Source organism: Phyllostomus hastatus, unplaced genomic scaffold (assembly GCF_019186645.2).
Source record: "Phyllostomus hastatus isolate PE091 unplaced genomic scaffold, TTU_PhHast_1.1 phas_scaffold_129, whole genome shotgun sequence".
Classification (NCBI taxonomy): domain Eukaryota; kingdom Metazoa; phylum Chordata; class Mammalia; order Chiroptera; family Phyllostomidae; genus Phyllostomus; species Phyllostomus hastatus.
In genome coordinates, this window is record NW_025334009.1 from 23,698,801 (window position 1) to 23,711,706 (window position 12,906).

At 39.5% G+C, this 12,906-nt stretch overlaps 1 non-coding gene across 1 annotated transcript; it reads left to right on the top strand.

The window, feature by feature from the left end:
- Positions 1-1,589: 1,589 nt before the first annotated feature.
- On the top strand, positions 1,590-1,654 carry LOC123830907. The gene has a single exon (XR_006787842.1). It is a non-coding gene; the product is annotated as a small nucleolar RNA SNORD37 (small nucleolar RNA).
- Positions 1,655-12,906: the final 11,252 nt, after the last annotated feature.

The window sequence follows — 12,906 nt, forward strand, 5'->3', positions numbered from 1 at the left end:
GAACACATACTCAAACTGGCTTAAGCAAAATGGCAAATTGCAGGCTTATGTGACAGTAAAGACCAAAAAGAGGCTTAACTCCAGGGCTCAAATGGGGTTGTCAGGCTCACTCTTAGTATTTCTACCTCTCCTTTCTCCTGTCCATTGTGTTAGTGCATTCTTAGACAGGAGCTTTCTCCATGTGCAAAGATATCTTTAGGAAATTTCAGGTGTGACTCCTTCTCCTAGATGTTCTGATGGAAAAGTAAATAGTTCTCTACAATCTTAAAAAAAGTCCTGGGACTTACTCTCATTGACCTGATTGGAATCATGTGTTCATGGTATGGTCAGTGGTATGAAATGCACTTATTACTTTAGTACTGAAGTTGGGGGTGAGGACAGTCCCACACAAACCCAATTAACTGAGAAAAGGAAGAAAATCAGTTTCCCAGAGGAATTCCTAAAACTAGGAAAATGGACAAAGACCATATACCACAGAAACCATGATACCATAACACCTTGTACATATCACTACATTATAACCCATATATTAATTCAAAAAGATATTGTTTACTATATTCCATTCCTCAAGGGCAACCTTCACCCCTCAAGGACAATGTCTTACTCAAGCCATCTTATACTCTCTCTTATGGCATAATGTACATTGTGCTGTTTTTGTCTCTGGGTAATTGTCACCTGATACCAAACTGTGAAGCCCTCAAAATCTGGGGCCTTACTTTACTCCTCTTTCCTTTTCAAAACCTCTTATAGTGCCAGCTTGGCATATAGTATTTACTCACTAAATCCTTATTGAATGCATGCAGTAGTGCTCAAGAACTCCAGGCAGAATTTGAGTTGTAGCTAATACTCAATAAGTGTACTCAGGATGTAAATCTCTAGATAATGCCCAATGTGCTTTTCTGCAGCTTTTGTAGACCACTAGAAAAAGAAGAGATTCTGAACAGAATGAAATCAAAAGACTAAGAACAGTTTAAATTGACCACCCACAGAAAAGAGAGAGAGAGGAAGTGGAGTGGAGAGATCACAGATGTAAAGTTGTATTGCTAGTAACTTTATGCAGAGTCACACATGGAACATGGGAAACATTTCACACATTGAAGGTGATGGGACAGGAAAAGAGCACTTTCAAAAAGGATGTTGTAACCATTCATCAAAAACAAAGAGGATCTTAAGTCTCTAGAGAATGTGGGTCACCAAGAGAACAAAAATAGAAATCTAAACTCCTTGGACAGAGCCAGGGGCAAGCAGCCAAAACACTAACATAAAAACCGCTCACTAACTTAAGTTAGCAGCAGGAAATAGCATCATTTGGACCTGGTTCCCGGCCAACAGCAGGTCCCAAAGCCTAGCTGAGGCAGGAAGTGTCCCGGCTACGTTCTCTAACAGCTCCAGTCTGAAGTGGCAGCCAGAGGGAAACAAACATCTAACTAAGCCCTATGTTGAGAAATGAGATGAAATTTTGAGGTCAAGATCAACAGTCCAACAAACACAGAAACCAAGACCAAAGGACTGATGTTTCAGGTCAAGATTCCAAAAACAATTAGAAAGGTGAGTGAAGAAAAATCTGTTAAAAGGAGTATTGTACGTGATTACATGATGACTAACATTTCTTCACTTTGACCTAATGACAGTTGAAGAAATCTGATGTTTCAGGCAAAGAAAAAAGAATCTTTAAAATAATGATTTAAGCTTGTTGTTTTATATTTGCATATTCATGTGCTTTTGCATATTTTAACAGCTACTTGTCTAGCAAGGCTGTTTTTCCAGCTTTTAAAGGTGTACAGTAGCATATCTTTGGAACAGCTGAATTCTTTTAAAAGATTTAAAAACAAAAATTCCAAGTGATCAAACTATTCTCTGATTCAAAGAATTAGGATTTGGAATTCATCATTTCTTACTGTATTTCCTAATATATATGACAGAAGTGAGTCAAGAGTAGCTGACTCACAGCACCCAAAAAAATCTATCTTTTTTTCTTTTACCAATCTTTATATTCAAACCATGGGATGGTTTCCCACACATATTTTTGCTATTGAGATGATGACACATAATGGCCTATCATTGACTTACCTCATGGCATCACTTCCATTTTTATTTAGCCTGAAGTTTAGGACATATACTAATCATTACAATATTATTTTAATAGTCCAATGGGAATACCTTCTTCTTTCAGGAAAGGTATATCTCAGGTATCCTAATCTGTATATTTACATGGGACTCTTTAAAGAGATTTCCTTTCCAGCCTCTGGAATACCATCATTCCACTATCACTACAATTTACCTAAAGCCACACCACCATGACTTGAGGATACCCACACCAGGAGCACAGTGTCTCAATACACCCAGCACAAGACTCACTCACGAGGATGGGAGAGAGAGGAAAAAACAAAACACAGATGCTCATTTACACATTCCTTTAGTTACTTTCAATAAGCTTCCTGTTTATATCAATATTTTCTACCTTAAAGCTCATAAAAGGTGGGGGCCTTCGATGTTTACTTTACTTTATGAGTTATAAAACATCATAGTGAAAGCAAAAAACTTCTCCAGTCTCCTGAGACCATTTTGTAAGGAAAAAAGACTCAGGGCATCTATTTTTGCAGCTTCCCATCTTCCTCCACAACAATGAAAGAGAGAATATTGACCTTCTCTTACCCAAGGCAAATTTAGTTCTTCTGGCTGCCCTTACTTCCTCTTTCTCATGCACTCTGTTAATTTTGTGATCTTGTACAAGCATCTTTCATAACAGAAGCCTGCCCTGCCCATCACAAGTCCCAAAGCACTGCATGCAACCTGTGCTCTCCTCATTCTCTTCCTGCCTTTGTACATGCTGTTACCTCTATGAGGGAAACCCTAGCCTAGCCCCCACGCCCCTCACTGTCTCTTACTTATTCTTTGGGAATTCCAACAGGATTCCTCTTGGAGACCTTCTGTATTCTTCTACAGAATCAAGCACTTCCACCTCTATTCTCAGTGGCCCTTAGTCCATGCCTCTGCTTTGCCATACATCACATTTTATATCATTTTCTACTTCTGCCCGCCTCCCCAACTAGATTCGTTAAAGATATGCCTTTCTACCCTTATATCCTCAATGTCTTGGTCATGGTCTGGTTATACAAAATGTTCATATTTTTTGCTTATGGGAAGAATCAATGAATGAACAGAATGAGTTTATCACATTTATGGAGAACAAAGGCAATGTTTACTCTTGGCTCTGTATAATGTCTACAGAGACAGAAGTAGCTAAATGCCCATGGAGCTCTTTGTTTCCCTTCTCCAGTACAGAGCTGCCAGTGTAAAATGGCTGCTCCTTCAGGGATAACACGGCCCAGTTACAACTAGGTGGAGGAGATCCCTGTGACCAGTTTTTACCAATAATATTTGAGGAGAAGTCTGATATGCTATATTCAGAACAAGGCAGTTAAAAACCTGGTGAGTCTTCTCTGCTTTCTCATTTTCCATCTGCCACTCACAGCAATGAACTCTGAAGCCCTATTAGGAGAGTGAAGCAACAAGAAGGGAAATCTGAGTCTTCAAATCTCCCCAGTGGGTAAAGCCAAACACAAACCAGGAACCCCCTTATTAGCCTGTTAATGTAGCATAAATTAAAATTTTATGTTAAGCTATTACATTTGGGAGGAAGTAGGGGTTGTCTATTAAAGCAGCCAGCATTACTGTTACTACTATATTTGCTTCAGAGTGAATTCTCTAAGGGATGCAGTATGGTGCCCAGCAAAAGAAAAAAGAAAAAATTCCAACAATCTACCCTAGCCTGTTTTGTGCTAGGAAAGCTCCAGTTAGATTTCAAGTGGTATTTCTGGAAGTGATTAACTTAATAAGGCATCCTCCAGCACAAGGGCTGGGGATAATGGCAGTGGTCTTGAGAAAGGCTGTATTGATACACTTGTAAAAAGAGATGCCACTGAGAAAACAAACCTGCTAGGGTTGTCATGTTTGATTATAAGGCTGTATTATGATCTTGAGTGGCATTCATGACACAGCTAATACACTGAGGACAGGGAAGAAAACAAATGGAAAGAAAGTTGGTACTTTAGGAAGCCACTGGAACTCTCAGCTAACTAACCCTGAAAGCGTCCCAACTACAGAAAATTTGATATGTCCAATAGCAATAGTTGTATTTATTTTTAAGGCACTTTAAATTTATTTTCTATTTGTTCTAAACAAGCCATCCTAACCAAAACAAATATTAAACTTATCATTAAAAAAGCTTTATTTCAGCTCCAAGTGACCCTTGACCAAAAGATACATTCTTTAACGTTGTTTTCTCATTTTTAGTAGGTTTAATAACTTGTATATTTGCAATATAATGAAAAGAAATGGTATATGATATATAAAACTACCATGTATGCCACAAAGTTCAGGGAAAAAATTCTAATATCCTACCAGGGACCGGAGAGACAAAATAAATAAATAAAATACAATGTTCAAGACAATACATACTAAACTTATTTTTTCCCAAGTGTAATAATTACCTAGTTATGTTTCCTTTCAAAAGACTGTAATGCTGCCCTGACTGGTGTGGCTCAGTGTATTGAGTGCTGGACTGCAAACCAAAAGGTTGCCAGTTTGATTCCCAGTCAGGGCACATGCCTGGGTTGCGGGCCAGGCTCCTGGTTGTGGGGTGAATGAGAAGCAACCACCCATTGATGTTTCTCTCCCTCTCTTTCTCCCTCCCTTCTCCCCTCTAAAAAATAAGTTCAATTTCAGAAAAAGAATGTATTGCCAAAGACAACAATGAAAAGACTAGGTCCTGTTTATTAATTGACTGTTTTTAACTACTATAAAGTTTTCTCTTACTATACACCATCATTAAATATTGTATTCTACTCCTTTACAGTGGTATTAAATGTTCTAATCCACTGAATTCTCCTTACATCCAACCCTTTAAAATTCAAATACACTTAAAATAGAAACAAAATTCATGGCATATAGCTTTAAACTGTGGCAGTTTTAAAACATAGGCCCAAATTCTTTGATATTCTCCTCTGTTAAGAGTGGGGTCTATGTCCCCTCTCCTTGCATCTGGGCAGGGCTATTTCTAGTTCAACAAGTAAGTGTTATAATAGTCATGCCATGAGTATTCCAAGGCCATATATTAAAAGCCACAATACTTCTGCCTTGTTTTCTTATAACTCTTCATCTCCGTTCACTCTCATGGAGTGTTTCTTCGCGGGACCCAGTCACCATGCTGCAGGAAGTTCATATAGACTATAGAGTATCCTGAAACATCACAGAACAGCAAAAACTGGTTCCATGGGGCTTGGTCTAAATTCCTGACCCACAGAATCTCTATGTACATTGACATGGTTGTTTTAGGCCACTGAAAATTTTCTACACAGCAACAAGTGAGGAAAACACAAATTTTGTCTTTAGTTTTTTGTCCAATAAAATAGTATGCAGAAAAATTGTAAATATGTCCATTAATTGAGGTTATATTTTCTGATTTTGTTCATAGAGTCAGAATTCAAGAACTGGAAGAAACTTATTGATTATCTGTAACTACGCTTTTCATTGAAATAATTAAGAAAGTAGGATCTAGGAAGGTTAAATGATTTAGCAAATCTCACATACTATATAATAGTAGATCTATAATCAGAAAACAAAACTTTTGACATGTAATTTGGATTTGTTTGTAAATGAGGATTAAGTTTATTTTCCATACTTTTAAAAGACACTTTTACCTAAGTAGCTGACATGGTAAGTAAAGAATATCCCCTCTCTTGTCATTGAGATTAAGACTTCCCTTAGGCAAGATGAAATCACTTACAGGTAAGATCAAAGGCACTTACCTGTACAAAAAAAACCCAAAAAACAAAAAACAGTTTGTTTCAAATTTAAGGTCTTTTATTGACATTAGTCTTCCATGAAAATATAGTTCCAAATACTCCTATAATAAAATTTTGCAAACTATAGCATCATGTGCCTTAGGATACGCAATTTAGGAGTCCAGAGTTGATGTGCAATACGTTTATATAACTGAATTAATTTCTACTGTTTGGATTTTAAACAAGTACTACTGATAGTGGAAGTAATGGCAGTAGCTGTTTCACAGCCACAGAGAGTGTACTAGGTCTTGAACCCCCCACTGTGTTTAATGGCCCATGATGAACATAATGACAGAAAAACTTTGGATACAAGAGACAGTTACTGCTTGAGGTTGGGGAGTGCTAACCTAATGTGTGCCTTCTTCCTGAGCATAGAGATAAACTATATTTCTCAGTCCTCTAGCAAAGTCGGTGTGACAATTTTGTGCCAGTAAAACGGTTTTCTATTAATATATCTCTTTCAGACCAATGTGGTAGTGGCTAAAATGGTCACCAGTGATCCCTGCCTCCTGATGTTCATTCCTTGTGTAATCCATTCCCCTTAAATATGGGCTGACCTGGTGACCTTTTTCCTAAACTGGTGAATGGCAGTGGTAATGGGATGTCACTTCCATGATTACATTATGTGAGCTTGTAACTTCCATCTTGCTTCCTTACGTGGAGAAAAGGTAGTAGGTGTGGTGAAGTTATAGATCTTGAGATGGGGAGATTAACCTGGATTTTCCAGATGGGCCCTAGTGCAACTATATGTATCCTTGTAAGACAGAGCCAGAGGGAGATTTGACACATAGAGAAGAGGAGGAAGCAATGTAACCGTGGAGGCAGAGACTGAAGTGATGAGGCCATAAGTCAAGGAATGCTGGCAGACCATAGAAACTGGAAGAAGCGAGGAACAGATCCTCCCAGAGCGCCTCTGTGGGAGCATAGCCCCTCCAGGACTTTGATTTTGGCTCAGGGACACTGATTTTGAACTTCTGACTTCAGAACTCTGAGTGAATAAATTTTTATTGGTTTAAGTTGAGGTAATTCATTACAGTAGCCTCAGGAAACTAAAGGAACCTTTATTGTTTGACTTGGAGATAGTTCATTGATGATATATTGAAGATATTTTGAAAGTGTGATAAGCAAGGTAACAAACAAGTGAGGGAAGGAGAGAGAGAATGGTAAAGCAAAGAGAAAACTGTAAAACAAACAAATAAAACAGTGTATATAAGCTTTGGGTATATAAACAGTATATATATGCATATATATATATATATATATAAATACACACACACTAAAACAGTTTATATAAGGTATACATAGAGATTTATTCATGGTTGTTACAAAAATAAGAATGTTGCTTATTTGAAGGTGGTAGGATAAAAGGGTGATTTTTTAAAAAATATTTTAAAAAATATTTTATTTATTTTAGACAGAGGGGAGGGGAGGGAGAAAGAGGGAGAGAAACATCAATGTGTGGTTGCCTCTCATATGCCCCCTACCAGGGACCTGGCCCACAACCCAGGCATGTGCCCTGACTGGTAATTGAACTGGTGACCCTTTGGTTGGCAGTCCAGCACTCAATCCACTGAGCCACACCAGCCAGGGCAGATATCAGGTGATGTTTAATTTCTTTCTTAGATAATTAATTACAATGAGCATTAGTTTTATAATCATGAAAAAAGTTTAAACCCCCCCCCCGCAAAAAAAAATTAAGTCTGTGACAGATATCTCTTCCAAAGATAACTGTAACAAGGTCTCCTACCCACACACTCTTATCACACTGTGATGTTGACACTCCTCCATCAACAGGTGGGGTCTGTGTTCCCTCTTCTTCAGTGTGAGAGGTCCTGGGACTACAGTGGACACAGCAGTGCCTGGCTTTTTTCAAGGCTACATCATAAAAGGCTATGCACCTTATCCTGTCTCTCTCTCTTAGCACATGTGCCTTGGGAGTCCAGAGATGGTGTGCAGGAAGTCCAACTACCCTGTAGCCGCCACGCTAGAGACATTACATGCAGAAACCACATGAAAAGAGATGCCCAGGGAGCTCTCAGTATTCCAGTCCCAGTGGTGAGCAGGTGAAACCGCAATCTGAAAAAGAAAAGCCTGATTTACACCATTTGCTAATTTATATGATGTAACTACTCCCACATGGTCTATTTCAAGCTACCAAAAGCTTAAAACTCAGCTCACAAAATTCCTGAGCCTGTAGCAGTCAGCCCTAGCATGCCACTGCCTAGGCCCTGCTGTTTGTCCTCCCAAACCCAATGCCAGGTATGAAAATGAAGAAGTGAAATAAACTCAGGCCTGACCATGGTTAGTGTGTAATCTCATCCAAGACTTTACTATAATTGTCTACGTGAGCTGCTCCTATTCCCACAGAAAATGTGAGAGGTGGTAAATGATTATGGTTGTTTGAAACCAGTGCATTTCAGTGTAATTAGTAGCAGCCATAGTAATGGAAACAGTCTCCCAGGTACAAGTTATTAGAGTCCTACCCAATGGCAAGGAACCTGAGGGCCTTATTAATCATCCACGTGTGAGCCAGATTAGACCAAGAATTACCTCTTGAGGGGACTTTTGATCCTAATTGAGCACCCACCTCGATAGGGACTAGAGTGGGTGTTTTATTCAAGTGTACTTCCTTGTCTAGTTCCTTTTCCTGAGGATGTTACCAGTTTGCCTGACGGGAAAACTTCTTTCCCAACTGCACATCTAAGATACCTGTGCTGCACTCCAAGAATGTTTTCATGTATTTCCTGACTTTCCCATCCTACAGAACACAGAGACACTGTCTCCAGGGAGCTGCCATTAGTCATTTCCAGCTCCTTCCTACACTGACGTGTACCCTGCACACTCCCAATTCTAACAGTCTACAAATACAGTTGCCATAAAGCCCTATAGAAATCTGTTGATCATATTTCCAAGTCTCCAGGAAATGTCTATCTTAGCATTGTCAGAAAACATGAAGATTTTTTTGACCACTTATAGATCACATTATAGTGCGAAAGTTAACAACATAGAACTTAGAGTCAAAATATCTGAGATTAATTGCTGGCTCTTCCATTTACTGCCTATAACTTTATGCTACTTATGAATCACTTTGTATCTAGATTTCCCATCTATAAAGGAAAAAATTTTTTAAAGCACCTACATACAGGATAGCTTACTAGTGTCTGCCAAAATTGGGATATTAGTAAATTTAGTCATTAGTTTTCAGAGCACTTATAAAACTGTAAAATGAAAATGTGTCAAGCAAATTTTGGGGTGATGGTAGGAGTTAAAATTTCCATGTCTTCAACCAGAGAAGTACCTGTGTGTGCCTTCATCCCTGTAAAACTGTGAGAACAGCATAGCAACGTTACATGTCCTGAACTTTCCACCCACCTCCCCCTCTTCAAGGCCTGACCTAGAGTTATAAGCTTCCCCACCATCTGCCACTTCCACAGATTATGACTTTGTAAGATGCCAGCCAGAAGGCAAATTTGAAGTCTGGGAGGCACAATCCATGAAATCATTTACACTAATTAACCCTTTAGCTCCAATTAACTGAGCTGAATGGCTTTCTCCTCATAGTCATGGCTACCCATTTAACAAGCAGTGATTATGGGCCCAATATTCCTGGTCTGGGCTTCATTTAGAGAAGGGGGTATGGTTTCTCCTATCAGGGACTATGTCCATGGAGTTATGGTGTAAGGAAATCAAGCAGGGGTCGGAATACAGAATATCATAAAGATGAGTGGGCAGGAGGTATAGAAGGAGAGGGCATGGACGAATCTGTACTCATCACGGGTGTATGTGAGAGAGGTAGACGGAGCTGGGAGGAAACTCAAAACAAATTTGTTTTTCAGAATTGTACCCTGACTGTCCTGATGTGAGTCTACAGGCTGCCAAATTTAAATTAGTTTCCTGTCAAGTCCTGGATTCCTAAAGCATGAAAATAACCCACATGATGTAAAATAGTCATTACATGACACTGTTTCCATAATCCTGAGAAGAGCTAGGAATTGAGAAAGACTGAGAATGGAGGTGTGAGTTAACATTGGCAGGAGAGATGTTTAAGACAGACAATGCTGAGAAAACCAAGAGGGGTCAAATGCCATTAGCATATGTGGAGGAACTTTCTGATTTGTATTTGCATACATAACCTAATGAAAAGACTCTACAAACATGTAGTAGTAACAACAAACACGGCTACACACTGTGCATGCATATTCTCTCCCTTTCTCCTGAAACCCTCCTATGAAGTATTCAGTATTCCCAGTTTCACTGAAAAGGGAGACTTGGAGAAGTTAAAGTAATGGCGCAAGTCCACACAGCTAAAACACTGCTGAATGGAGACACAGAACCCGTGACTCTATTTCCAGTCCGATGTTCTTTTCTCAGCACCAGCTTCTTCATTCTCTAAAGGGAGACGAAAAGGCATTGGCTTCATGTATTTTTAGTTCACCTATAAATTGCACAACTGTGTAAAAATTAATTCCCAACTCAATTAAAGCAGTTCCCTTTAATCAAGATGGCAACTCAAGTACGTTTGTTGTGATTCATTGTTTTTCCTCCCGATTCCCAAGATTCTTTTATGACAGAGGCTCCACTGCTAACATGCATCCAACAGGGGAATGCAAGATGCATGGACTGCTGTTGCACAACCCACCCCCATCCAATCCTCTACTTCCTCCACACGAGAGGCAAAGTCCATTTGGTCTACATGTGATGCCTCATTCGGATTTCTTTGGAAGGCGTAAACGGTGACGTGAGTACCAACTGTTTTGAGCAGCTGCAGAAAATCATTAACCCAAATTGCTCATTACACCTTTATAGTCACCACTCAAGTCTGCCTGCTAAATGCAGATATAAATATAATGAGTAATAATGGTGATGGCACATGATAAAAATAAGCAAGGCTGAAGGGGCGGACAATCGCTGCAGAAGGAAATTTCTATTGCACATTGCCTTGTCCATAAAGAGCACAAAAGCTTCAATTAAGAAAGGAAGAAAATGGTTCTGAACAAACTTATCCCAACACACCTCAATCAGAGGCTTGGCTTCTTTTCACTGACTACATTATTGTGAACGACAAAGGGGAAAAATCTTATTCGGGGCAAAAGAACAGATTAAAGAGAAGCCTTTGAGAAGCATTCAGAAAAATTGAAAGTAGCTGCCATTTTATGGCTGGGAAGTTATCTCCAGCACACAGGACAGACGCCAGTGAGGGAGAGGAGCTTGGCTAGCACTGCCTTTCTGCAGAAAGACCTTGAACGAAGGATTTGCTGCCAGTTAGAATGCAATATGGTCCTGCTGCCCTTCCGTCTTGGGAGCTGCTCTGAATGGCAGCTCGAATTGCCCTGCCAAATCCCTCTGCTTTGCTCTTTCTAAAAAAAGAACAAGGGGAACGATGTGGCAAGTCAGAGCAACAATCCACGCCTCAGCAGATTGTGCTGCCACTGCAAATGTTAATATTTTTTTTAATGTCAATGTGGAGGATCCTGTTTGAAATTCAGTGGGGAACTAAAATTAATGTAAGCCTGCTAAGAAATGTCAAACGAATGTTCATCATATTCTAGAGAGTGTTCTGTGCAACCGAAAACAATGGCAATGGAAAGCGGAGGGCTTCTGTTGATAATCATAGCAAAAAAAAAACTTTTTTGAAAAATAAAAGCAACTCTTTGATGTTATTCATGTACAAATATAATTTATGAAAGTAATTGTGAAAAAGTAGGTGTGCTTCTTGCTGGGGAAACCGACAACTATGAAAAAGAGTAAAGCATGCCTGTAAAGACCTTACATAATCTTGGGCAGTTTGATTTCAGAAGAAAAGTATTTTTGGAAAATTGAAAAAAAAATTACTCCCATTCTCTACCGCTCTTTGTCTGCATATCCCTTGAAACGTGACTTTGTATCTTTTTCCATCAAGATGTGGCATCTTTTCCTCCCATTCCTTGAATTGAGCTGGCTGTGATCTGCTTTGGCCAATAGAAGCAAAAGGGACCTCACGCCAATTCCAAGCTTCAGGCCTCAAGAGACCTTGTTCATTTTCATTGTCTCTCTTGGAATCTTTCCACTGGCATCAGAAGCAGCTCAGGCTGCCTGCTGGATGACACCTAACATAGCTGAGTCACCCCAGCCAGGGCCCGCCTAGACCAGCCAGCTTCCAGCCAGCCACTGGGGCTGGAGACAGAGGCCTGTCAACATCTGTCAGGCCCAGCCTAGATCAGCAAAACCGCCCAGATGTACCGCAGGCTCGGAGAAATAATTAATAACTGGTGTTTTCAGGCACTAAGTTTTGAAGTGTTTTGCTTCACAGCAATAGTAACTAAAACAGTATCTATCTATAAACACTAAATAGGCCTTAGGTAAATTTTGGAGAAAAACTAACCCCCCTGGTACAGGCATAAATTCAACTCTTTTACTTAATGACTCTGCAGTTATTTCTCGGCATGTGCAAACGTTTACCGCTGGAGATGCTGTGTGGATGTCTGTGGAAGGTGATGCATGGATCTAACACTAATCCAGGTCCTCTCGCAGCACCGTCTATTTTCTTCTTTTCCCAGCTAAAAGTTCAACTCTGATTTAAAGAGTGGGTTTTCTGCTAGAAATCCAGCTGAGGCCTGAACAGGACTGAACTGAAACGAGTTCTCATTTGGCACTCTAAAAGCTATAATTTGACATAATTAGCCACTCTTGTCGGTGCTGCATGTCACCTTAACCACAATCTTGTGTAACGGGTAGAATTGAGTTTATAAGGTTCTTCAACATTCTGAATAGCTTTTCTTTTAATCAAGAAATCCAGAGGGTGGAGGGGGAGATAAAATAGAGTGAATATGAACAATAAAAACCAGAGTTTACTTTGCTATTTTAGCTGTGAAAATTTATTTCTTTCTGGCTTTCTTAAACTTCTTAAAGACAACCAGCTCTCTTTCATTAATTTACCTTCTTTAGGGAGAACCTTAAATCTCTTACATGCTAAGAGCTAAATGAATAGAAATCTTAGTCATTCTCTCCCAATGAACGTTCCAACCTCCGACACATTCTTTCTCTCTTCCTCCTCAAATTCTAAATCATCCATTATCTGAAA